The 12,787-nt window shown below is 45.5% G+C and overlaps 1 pseudogene; it reads left to right on the plus strand.

Moving 5' to 3' along the window:
• Window positions 1-1,132: 1,132 nt before the first annotated feature.
• Window positions 1,133-11,090, plus strand: LOC146862646 (V-type proton ATPase subunit e 1 pseudogene; annotated as a pseudogene).
• Window positions 11,091-12,787: the final 1,697 nt, after the last annotated feature.

Consider the following 12,787-nt stretch of genomic DNA (forward strand, 5'->3'; position numbering starts at 1 on the left):
GCCGATGAGCATAAGCCGTATCTAGTTCCGAAGACAGTATGAAATACTTCAGAAGTCTATCTTCTGATTTATAATAATCATACTTATTCAAATGCTTGTAAGCTGGAACTTCAGGAAGCACTGCATCGTAATTGGAAAAGAAGTACTCAAACTGACCTATGTCATAAAAGATACTAAGCAACAGGCAACAAGAAATTCCATACGTCAGTGGAAGATGGTGGTATCTAATAACCTTGTCCACTGAGGCAGGTAACTGCATGCATATGTAACAGTCTTTTGCATCCATCGCATCCACGTACTCATATAGCAGCCTCGCATACGCATTAAGCTTAAAATCACCTCTAGACAAATCTATGTGAAATCTACGACTCTCTTCGATTAGTAAAGCTCTTTCACCTCGTATAGTGACCTCCTTTTGGCTAGAAGTGGTAGGTGTCGCTGTCCCCTGTACCTCCAATCCCTGCTCATGTGGAATAACATATGAAACTACAACTACAATGATTATAAAGACTATCACTCCACCTACAAGTGTACCTACTACTAATTGGGACCTACGATGAGTATTTCCAGCATCCATGATCTCGCAAAGTTCTCAAAGTTCTTTGTTTCAGCAGCAAGCAATTAAGAGTCTCTTTTCTCCTCGAAACGTCACTTGCTAACCAGTTCGAACAGTACTTCAAGAGCTGGAAATCCCCTTGCAATTTCAGTTCCTTATTTACACAGTCCACAAAAGACTTCCCTAGCCCTCTTTCGTCGTCTTGACGGAAAGTCCCTAAATTTTCTCTTCTTCTTCTCGGGCCTAGGTTAACTTCTTTATAGACTTTTATTTACAACAAAGTTCACTTTTAGTCCAAAATGAGATCAGCTCCCAGAATCTGCAAAAGTTCAAGACGAAGCCACACTAATTCCTGATGTGGTGGCACATAACCAAATGCTGGAAAAACCAGCTTTTCCAGGATTAGTTCACGGATTCTGCTTAGACGTGGAGGATTCGGAATAGTGAGAGCCAGTATTCCTTCGATCTCCACTCCCGGAACCAACAGCAAAACATCCACTTTCAAGAACGGAAACTCGCTGACCAACGTCAAGGACTTCAGCCTCCCCGAGCTCACCACTTCTGGCATCAGTCACAATGTATGTTCACTCCGGTGAGGCGTACCTTTGACACAGCACTCTTGACCTCCTGGATCTTCTCAGACCACCTCGGGCTTGTTCTTCATCACTCTGTTCAGATTCAGACGTTTCAGAAACTGGGGCAAGATCTCTTTCGGTTGCCAACCTCAGGTTCAGCCGCCTCTGGCTCACGGGCCAAACCTCTTCTGCTCTGGTGGCACTTCTGCTCTCCCTCTGGGTACCCTGTGCACTACTTCCTTCTTCGCCTGAATTTGACTCTACTCCACCCACAGCAATACTTTCTTCGTCCGAGTCAAATTCGGAGCTCTGATTGACACAACCCCATTCAGCTCGATCCAGTGTACAACCAACTGCGTCAGCAACCCTCACAGCTTGACTTGCCCTCTCAGATGGCCCTGCCACCTCAGCTGGATTTTCATTCACAAGAGGGGCTGTTTCTTCCAAGGGTGCTGGGACTCTTCGGGTATGGGAGGCATGCACCCAGTTCAGCAACCCTCCACACTTCACTGCCGTGTTCGTGACCAGTATTACCTGGTACGGGCCATGCCAATGAACATCCAAGCAACTCTTCCTCACATGCTTGAGAACCAGCACCCAATCTCCTGGGCACAGGTCGTGGCACGGGTCACTTGAGGCTGGAACAGTTGCTGCTTGCACCTGGTGAGACACAGAGCGGACTTCATCAGCCAGTCCCTTGCAGTAATTGAGAATTAAATCTTCAGTGATGCTAATTAGCGCGGTAGCAGGTATTGCTGGCAGTCGCATTGCCCTCCCCATCAGGATCACGTGAGGTGATAACCCCGTTCTCCTATCTGGAACACTACGAAGGCTCATGAGAACCAAGGGCAGTTCATCAGGCCATTTCAAAGATGGCGAAGTGCACACTTTTGCCATCCTTGCTTTCAAAGTTCCATTAACCTGCTCCACAATCCCAGAAGCCTCTGGTTGGTAGCTGCAATGTAACCTCTGATCCACATTCAATGCAGCAAAGAGCAACTTCATGATCTCACTATGGAAATGTGTCCCTCTCTCCGACTCTAAAGAGGTCGGAAAACCGAACCTCGGGATGAGCTCCCTCAACAATAGCTTAGCTACAGTGAGTGTGTCACATCTACATGTTAGGTAAGCTTCCACCCACCTTGAGAAAACACATACCACAACTAATATGTACCTCAGCCCATTACACTTTGGCATTGCAATGAAGTCCAACTGCATTCTATTGAAAGGCCCTCCTGACCTTCCAATGTGACTCAAAGTTACAGCAGTTTTCTTTCCTGCATTCATCTGTTGACATGTAACACACCTCTGGCATACAGCTTCAGCAACTGCCCGAAATTTCGGATTGTACCATGTCTGTCTAAACACTCGCACCATTGCGTCTCTGCCAAGATGTACGGCACCATGTATCAATCTTGCCATTGGGCTCAACAAACTTTCCGGCAACACAGTTTGACCATCACTCGAGACCCACATATCCACATCTCCTTTTTCACACCCTGATCTCAGCCATCTCGTTCTTGGTCAGTAACCTCATTTTTCAATCATTTCAGTTCCTCCCAAGTGTCTGCCATGGCTAACATCCTGCTGAGCTTGGTTCTTTCTTGGCTTTCTCCAGTGTAACCTCCTTTAAATATGCATCCTTGTTCTGCACAGAAACCTCGTCTGCATAGTTATTACCAATGAAACAAAATCAGTCCCTCTACTATGAGCAGAACATTTGACAACCACAATTTCCTTGGGACACTGTAATGCTTCCAACAATTGTCTCACATATTCCCCATTTCTGATGGGCGAACCTGACGATGTCATGAACCCTCTCTGTGACCATAGCTGCCCGAAGTCATTAACCACACCAAACCCGTACTGACTGTCAGTGTAGATTGTTATCCGAATCTGATCAGCAGCCAAACAGGCACGGGTCAAAGCAATAATTTCAGCTACCTGAGCGGAGTGTACTCCCTCTAAACAAGCAACTTCAACAACTCCAGTGATGGTACATACAGCGCAAATGCTGCTCTTAGTCATCCAACATTGTCCCTTAAGCATGAACCATCCACAAATATAATTTCATCAGGATCAGGGAGTGGTTCATCCACAATGTCTGGTCTCGGTTTGGTGCACAGTTCAGTTACATCGAGACAGTCATGGTCCTTACAATCTTCACCATCTGCATTTGGAATGGTCATCAATGTGGCGGGGTTCAATACAGAACACCTCTTCAAAGTCATATTCTCTGCCGCAAGTATAACTTGCTCATAGCATGTTAATCTATTGTTCGTGAGGTGCTGTGTTTTGGTCCTCGTCATCAACAATTCAACAGAGTGTGGCACATAAACTATAAGTGGATGTCCCATGACAATACTCTCACACCTTTCAATGCTGACACCTGTGGCTGGCAGCAACGGATTTGAGACATCCGGGCAACGCAGAAGCTACTGGATCTAAAGTAGCTGAAAAGTAGGCAACTGGTCTACGGACACCTCCATGATTCTGAGTCTAAACTGACAGTGCGCAACCTTCTCTCTCGCAACAGAACAACAAGAAAACCTTGTTGTAATCAGGCATTCGCAAAGCTGGAGCGCGACACATGGCCTCTCTCAGCCTTATAAACGACATCAAACAGTCGTTGTCCGATGCTACCGGATCACTCACATCTTTGTGCGTCAGCCGCTGTAAAGGCTTCGCTTCAAAGGAGAAGTTGGGAATCCATTGGCGACAATAGCCAACCATCCCCAAGAACATCCTAACCTCTCTCTGTGTGGTAGGCACGGGCATGTTCATAATTGTCTCAATGCGATCCAGTGACACCTTTCTCTTGCCCTTCTCAATTCTGTGAACCAAATACTGTACTTCACTCAGACAGTACTGCAATTGGTTTGGGGACACCTTGTGTCCATTCTCTGCCAAATGATTCAGTAAGGCAATAGTATCAGTCCTGCAAGCGTCTTCTGTTTCTGAGGCAATGAGCAAGTCATCGATATATTGCACCAGAACGGAGTTCTGGGGCAACACAAGACTCTCAAGATTCTTCTTCAAAATCTGATTAAAGATCGAGGGACTCTCTGTGTACCCCTGAGGGATATGACACCACGTTAACATGCGATTTTCCTGCCGGAAATCAAAATGAAATTGGCTCTCCTCATGGAGTGGAATCAAGAAGAATGCTTGACACAGATCAATCACTGTAAACCACTCAGCTTCACATTGAATCTGCAACAGAATCACAGATGGATTTGGTACCACTGGACAGCATGAAACAACTATTGTGTTGACCTTTGGCTGGTCCTGCACGATCCTGAATTTTTCCACTCGGTTTCTGTAGTCCCATGATAGGTGAATTACATGGGCTACCCATGATCTCCTTGAGAATTCCCTGCTTGATCATAGACTCGATTACAGGTTTGATCCCTGCAATAGTCTCGGGTGACAGATTGTACTGGGGCGTCCTAGGAAATTCCACGTTCTGCTTGACCTGAATCTTCACTGGCTCTACACCTTTGATCAATCCAATCTCTTCTCCAGTGAAGTCCCACATCTCATGTGACACTGAATCTCTCAGGTCAAGTGGAAGTTCCTCCACTGTCAGCGCTGGGTACATTTCTATGCACAAGTGCTGATTTGCAACTTTAAAGGTCGCATCATCATCCTTCGTCTGTACATCGACTCCCTTAGGTGTGCAATAAATGGTCCAATTTAATTTGCACAACAGATCTCTTCTTAACAGGCAAACTGGACTCGAGTCACACACCACGAACTGGTGTTGATCTTGGAAAGTTCCTCTTCTCACAGGAATTGGCTCTGTCAGTGGACTGGTCATTTTATTGCTTGCTGCTCCAACGACTTGGATCGATTGTCCCGAGAGGGGTAGGTTAGGGACTACTGCGGATCTCACAGTAGACCGGGTGCACCAGTGTCAACCAAAAAGGTGGTAGGGTGACCATCAATATCTGCTTCCACGAATGGTCCCCTCTGGTCTACCTCCAAAACTGCCCCAAGTGTGCAGTCTTCCTCCCCTCTCAGGTACCGTCATGCCAACGGGTCTGGGCTGAACTCATCATTCCCTTCAAACAAGGGCATCTGTTGGTATGTCCGAGTTCCCTGCTGACCATATTGAACACTAGGTGGCTGAGGAACTTGTACCTGCGGACTGAACATACCCCCTTTCATCAACCTTGGCCTAGTCACTATAGGGACTGCTTCAGGTACAGGTACCTGAAGTATCTCTACTTCCTGTTGCACTTGTTTAATCGGATTCAAGGGACACTTGCGTTTCCAATGTCCAATCTGGTGACAAAGATGACACGCAGTGGTCTTCTTCAATGTCGTCACATCCACTCCTGTCTTGGGATCTACTGACTTTGGACTTCCCTGACCTTGGACATTCTGATTTCCTCCTTGGCTATTTCCCTGTCTCCTTCCTAACGTCCCTCCGCTAGGCTGAACTTGAGCCATTTGCATCTGAAGAAGCATCAATTTGTCTTTCAACTTCCTGTGCTTCTAATCTATCTCATCACCGCAGTATCTGGCATACCGCAAGATCTTATCCACCGGCTTGTTCTGCCAACAGATTAGATGTTGCAGTATCATTAGACTAACTTCTGGCCTCAACCCCAACACAAACTTCGAAACAAACTGTCCCATGTCCTTTGAATCCAAAGTATCTAAACCACTGAACTGTTTGAAGGCCTGCGACGTTCATAGTACACGTACACCGTCTTTTTTGGTTCTTGGACTGTCCGATCTATCTTAACCCAATCAATATCCTGAGGCGAAATTTTCGATTTTAACCACGTGATCACGTACTCAAACTTTTTCATAACTAAAGGTGACGGCCCATTTGTGATAGGATTCCTTTCTGGCTCTGAAGTCAGCCATTCAACAGCAATTTTACATGCAGACCATAAGTCCCCTAGAACCACGATGTCAAACAACGTGTTCAAATCAATCCACAACGCTTTTGAGATCTTGACAAAGCGATCAACCTGCTTGTACCATTCTACAGGCTTCTCCCTCAGCCGAGGGAACTCGTTCGTAAATACAGCAAAATCACCCCTACTCCAAGGCACATGCACGTACCCTCCATTTTGTACCTCCCGTAAAGGGAAATTCCCTATGCCTAGCATCCCTTCACCTGGAGGCGGCGTCTCTCCTACCGTCCTTTTGGTACTCTTCTTCTTGGACCATCTTTCCTCCCATTTATCAAGCATAATCCATGCACACATCGCTATGATCAAATCTCTGATCTGTGTTCTCAGCCCTATGACCCTTTTCTCTTCCAATTCTTGGTCAACATACTGCAACCTATGGTTTCCCTGTAATGATTTCGTTTTGGACAAATCCACCTCATACTTCTTGGCCAACTCTGTCAGTTTCTCATGTGCGGTTCTTGCCTTACGAGTCACATCCTTCGCTACAAAAAGTAACTCATCTTGTTCATAAATGTATATCCTTTCAAGAGGTAAATTTCCATTTATTATTTTGTCTACTTCTGCTTTCAATCTCACTACATCTAACATTCTTCCTTTTATGGCGCCTTTCAATATTTCTCGACAAGCTGCACCATATCGTTCATCGTACTCTCAGCTTTGATCTCGAGACCTACTTTCTACTGTCATATTCCTAGAGACTGGTCGGTTTCCTGAATTACCTTGCTCCTCATTCCCTGCAGTTCTCTCACACTGATTTCTCGCAGGCGGTACCCACATTCTCAGATCTGATCTTGACTCGGCCAAAGACCTTGGTCTTACCGGTCTCACATCCACCTGTTCCCTAGAGGAGTCTGCGGTGGTTGGCAATGGCGTACTCCATTCTATAAGTCTCGGAACCTGTTCCATCTCGCTCACTGTCCCGTTTCCCCCAACGATACTCCTTGATCCAGCAGCTGACTGTGCTAGACTACCAACTCTCTCTTGGTCTGGGTTGTAAACTGAGACAATGGGTTCAATGGTAACCAGTACTTTTAAAGCATCCGGTAACCTCACACCTCCCGCAGCTTCAGTACTCGCTACAGACTGAATTCTCACGTCCTCTGTTCCTGTCGAGATTTTCCCTACTACTCTCACATCTGATTGAGTCTGTAGTCCACTAGTCCCTTCCGCTGAAGCCGACCTCCTTCATAGAAATCTGGATTAAACGGAGGCGGTCTTTCAGACAACAACCTCTCTACCAAGCTGTAATCCTTATCACTCTCCTCGTCTACACTCTTTGACTTTGAAACTGTCTGTTTTCTCTAGTAGTGGGTACAATCTACCCCCCTCAATCGTTTCCATTCTCCACCTCTTTTCTAGCGCATCCCACCTTGCATCATGGACTGCCCTGATTGACTTCTTCACCCTTTCTTGACTCTGACTCTTTTCCTGTCATACGCTGCTCTGATCCATGCATGTAAAGCCTCAAACTGGGTTGGTCTAGGCAGAGGTCGCAAGGAAGACATCACAGATTTCAACTGATACAATACATCCAACCTAAAAGTACCATTTCGTGGGAAAGTCAGTTCTCCCTCTCCGTGAGTCATCTTATGCCAATTTTCAAGCCAAATTATAGTATGCAATCCCACATTCTTTGCCATATAATGTGCTGGAGTATCCTCGGGAGGGGCTTCTTCTCCCCCTCGAGTAACCACATGTTTGTCACCTCTACACAATTCTCGAAAAACCTTAAAACATTTCAAGATAAACAAATTTTTGATTGCGCACAATGTTTTCGTTCACTTCCTGATGTCAATCCACCAATAGCAACTCACACCAACCGACCTATCGCAGCGCGACACCTTCTGATGACACACTTCCTCCGCTTGCAGCAGTTCCCCTCCTTCACAATTTGCTTCTCACTCTTGCATTCATCCCATTCACACTCTGAAGCAATTATCTGTCCACGAGACGACCGGACAATCACTTCTCTGACTGCCTCCGAAAGTCTCTCGAAATTGTTGACCTCAAACCTGGCAACTGTCTGTCCGCGAAACGACCGGACAATCGCCTCAACTGATAGGCTTTAAACGCTCAATGTTACACATACAACAACCCACCGCCAGCGTCGGTTACTCACGCACTCACGCATTCACTCCCCCTATCTCGGTCTGGGTAATCGATGACGGCTCACGATTCCCTTTCAATGGTCAACAAAATCTACCTTGGGTGTCTTCTACACCACAACTTCTCAGACTACTCGTCGAGTCTAAGAATCCCCGGGCTGCACGCGCTCACAGCCTGATCTCACAATCATTCAACTCTCATACCGACTCCACAAGACATCACACAATCAAATCAACACCGCAATCTACAAAACACATAACCCTATTCATACTCACTCCGCCACGAACTGCTGCTTTCCGCTGCACCGCTACTCTCCGTCAATCTCCATCAGCTGCCGTCGTCTGCCGCTCACCATCCAATGGGTCACCATCGCTCGAATTCTATGGGCCTCTAAAATCTCTTATCTTGATCTAGATCTCCCCTCACTATCATAGATAACCATCCTACTCTGCTACCAACTGATACAGCTGGATTCTTATCTACCTTACCATCACCAAGAATCCTCTCAGGTCGCCAGGATCTTTTTATTTGCTAAATAGTGTAGAGGGGAGGAAATCGAATTTTAACACATAATCAATACATTGAATTAATTCTCTAAAAGGACCACTGACTCCAATCTCAAATTTTAGGAATTTATTACAACCAAGAATAGCTGCACATACAAGCACCTCAGTACGAGGTGAAGAAAATAAATGGGCACTAATACACAGGATATCCTATGCCGAAGCCCCAGTCTCCACATTAGAAGTCATTAGCTTAAAAGGAAAATCAGTTAGTCTATCCCTACTCTATCTTTAAGGTGACATCCCTACTTAGCATTTTCCCAGACAAGAGTAAAAAGGTGTCAGTAGTGAAGACTTCCTTAGAAGTGCACTCACTTAGTCAGAGCTCGCTCTAAGATGCTCCTTCTAGCTTCCCATCTAAGCCTCAACTGCTCAACCCACGGGGCACTGTCCCTAATTCAAAATCCCAAAAACCTAGAACACGCCCTCCGGCACAACTCTTCAGCCAGGTCTTCTTCCAGTAGTTTTCCACTGAAACTTGTCTCTCATCCAACGACGGTTCACTCATCCTTGAGTTCCAGCCACTTTCTCCGCCAAAAGTATCATCCCTACATTCCAGTATACTCCCATATTGGTTTCTCAGGCCATCCCGACTCCTGAAACAAAGAGTTAGTTCTCTAACGAGCTAAATGTCCTTGCATCTGCAACAGAAACATGGGAACGAGAAACTTTCTACTTCTCTAAGATTTTCTAACATCCTGAAACCCAAAGCCTCACCAAGGGAAATCATTTTCCTACAATATTTAGCTAACATAAGAAACGAACAGGCCTTTCTCTTTAAACGTATATGCGATCAGGCCTTTACACAATTTAAACACACACTTCTTGAACTCACACTATAAGCCTTGATTTTCATTACAATTCATATATGAGTAAGCAAACTACACGTGCAGACTTTAATATGATGCACGTTTAAGCCTAATGCATCATGTTACACAAAAATCAATCATTACGCATTGGCTAAAATACATTTGCAATTGACTATGACATTTCTCTTCATAAATGGCATGGTTACATTTCTAAATCATACTATTATAAGCAGATTTTGGTAATACATTTCTAAGTCACACCTTAATACAATTTCGATTAATATGTGGGTGCGGACTAACAGTGAATATGATGCACCCCTACAATTTTCTGAATAACGTGGCGCTCTATCAGATCCTATCTACTAGCCATTGAAATGTCCCAAAACGAACATCCATTGAACTATGCAGAGCCTACATTAAATGCCTTTTGCAGAATCCTCACTGCTATAGGAAATAACAAAAATAATGCTAAACTTCTTTTTGGTTTGCCAACAAAACGGGTTACTAGAACAGAACCGTTGTAAGTTGTGCAGGCTTCAAAAAGACATCAAACATTATGCTCATTTTATCTCGGAATGGATTTCACTGGTATTGCGGTTTCGCAACTCTTTGTGCACTCAGTTGTTTGAGGGCTTGGGAGCATTAATTGAGCCAGCAGACACGAGGCTTGATATGCCTCCCTGTGGGGGCAGAGCCATTGTTGATGCTCTGGAAGTTTTTGTGCCCTGAAATGCGCTTTAGATCAGCATGAGGCACATTGGTTTCCTTCTCTCTCCGTGTGCTTGTTTTCCTGGTGCTGTGGCTGGTAATTCATTTCACAGCAGGTACGCCTGCAATAGCACTTTATTACAGCCATCTTTGTCCTGAGCTTGTTCATCCTCAATTTTCTGATCAAAGGCTGCCAGGACGGTTGTGGGTTGTTGTCTAGCTTTTGAAAAAGGCAACTGTGTACCTAGGTTTCTGAGTGACATTTTGTGTTTTTCTTTGAAATCCGCACATTGGTTTGTGAGTGACCGATTCAAATAGTAGGTGCTGTTACAAATCGTGTCCCTGTTTTAATCTATACATTCTGTCACTTTGCACATGTAATGCAATTTGTAGGATAGATTTACTTTTTTAAATGATGATGACACCTCCACATATTGACTGAAGAAGGAAAATATTTTATTCCCTTGAGTTAAAATACACTTATTTTCTACTAATGTTCTTTTCTTGATTATTACTGACTTAAATGCCACTGTCAACTGGTGAGTCCAAGCAACACCTGTGAAAAGTCGCCAGTATGTGATCGCTAAGCTGCAGACATTGCGTACCCGGGGCTGGCAGTGCCTATTATCGTCATGAGTGTCTTCTGGGGAGTGGTGGGTGCCCTGGTGCCCTGGTTCATCCCCAAGGGTCCTAACCGGAGTGTCATCAATACAATGCTAGTGACGTGTGCCGTTTGTTGTTATCTCTTCTGGCTCATAGCCATCTTGACGCAGGACAGCCCACTCTTTGGGCCGCAGCTGAGCAATGAAACCATCTGGAACCTGCGGTATCACTGGCAGTGACCGCGTTCTGCATTCCTGCTGCATTCCTGCTGCATTCCTAGCTACAAGTAACACAGATACTTCCGGATGACATTCCCAGCCAAAGACTCCCTTGGAAGATGCCGTTGCAACAGACTTTGAAAATGCCTTAATTTTATGACGAAGCCTTAAAACTTTTCTTGAATTGCCAAATTTTCTGATCCATACCTCCCTTTTGAGGCAAAGTGTTCTATGTTTCACAAACCTGTGCCTTATTAAGATTGGACATTTTCAGTACACAAGACTAAATTGTGTGTCTTGTGCAAACGGAGAAGTCAAATACATTTGCATCTTGGACTTGTAAAGGCATGGAATAGATTCTGCTACAGAATAAATTATATTTTAATGAAATGCATATTGTTTTGCATTCGTCAATTTCACTGCTGTTGCAAACCAATTCAAACACAGGCACAACACCACTGCTTTCTTGCAGGTGGTACATGTCTGAACTGGGGTGGAGGAGTGATCTAAAGATTAATGATGGATTAAACCCAGATCAGTTGACTTGGGGGTGAGTGCTTGCAATGTTCAACACTCAGTTCATCATCCCCTTTAGTTTTGCTTTGTTCACCCTAAGTTAGCAGGGTATGCCCAGACGTGGGTCCCTTGCTCACTTTGCCACTGGGTTCAAGCTAGCCTGGCTGATGACGGCTGATGAGCCAGAAACCGGTCCCAGAATCCTTGTTTCCGGTCCAGGGAAGACATGGCTTGGCAGTTCGGGCTGGACTGTTCCCATGAGGCACAGGGTCAGACTGGTTTGCATATGGCCATGTCTGAATTGAGGTGGAGGTGTGAGCTAAAGAATGATGATGCATTAAACCCAGATCAGTTGACTGGGGGTGACTGCTTGCAATGTTCAACACTCAGTTCATCATCCCTTTTGGTTTTGCTTTGTTCACCCTAAGTTAGCAGGGTATGCCCAGACGTGGGTCCCTTGCTCACTTTGCCATGGGTTCAAGCTAGCCTGGCTGATGACGGCTGATTAGCCAGAAACCAGTCCCAGGTTGCTTGTTTCTGGTCCAGGGAAGACATAGCTTGGCTGTTCAGGCTGGACTGTTCCTCTGAGGCACAGGGTCAGACTCATTTGCATATGGCCATGTCTGAACTGGGGTGGTGGAGTGAGCTAAAGAATGATGATGGATTAAACCCAGATCAGTTGACTGGGGGTGAGTGTTTGATTTGCTCAAATGCTCCGTCCATCATCCCCTTTGGCATCGCTTTGTTTGCCCTAAGTTGGCAGGGTATGCCCAGACGTGTGTCCCTTGCTCATTTTGCCACTGGATTCAAGATAGCCTGGCTGATGAGGGTTATGAACCCGAAACCGGTCCCAGGATGCTTGTTTCCGGTCCAGGGAAGACATGGCTTGGCAGTTCGGGCTGGACTTCTCCCATGAGGCACGGGGTCAGACTAATTTGCATATGCCCATGTCTGAACTGGGGTGGTGGAGTGACCTAAAGAATGATGATGGATTAAACCCAGATCAGTTGACTGGGGGTGAGTGTTTGATTTGCTCAAATGCTCCGTCCATCATCCCCTTTGGTATTGCTTTGTTCGCCCTAAGTTGGCAGGGTATGCCCAGACGTTGGTCCCTTGCTCAATTTGCCACTGGATTCAAGATAGCCTGGCTGATGAGGGTTATGATCCCGAAACCGGTCCCAGGATGCTTGTTTCCGGTCCAG

Source organism: Triturus cristatus, chromosome 2_2, assembly GCF_964204655.1.
Source record: "Triturus cristatus chromosome 2_2, aTriCri1.1, whole genome shotgun sequence".
In the NCBI taxonomy this organism is placed as follows: Eukaryota; Metazoa; Chordata; class Amphibia; order Caudata; family Salamandridae; genus Triturus; species Triturus cristatus.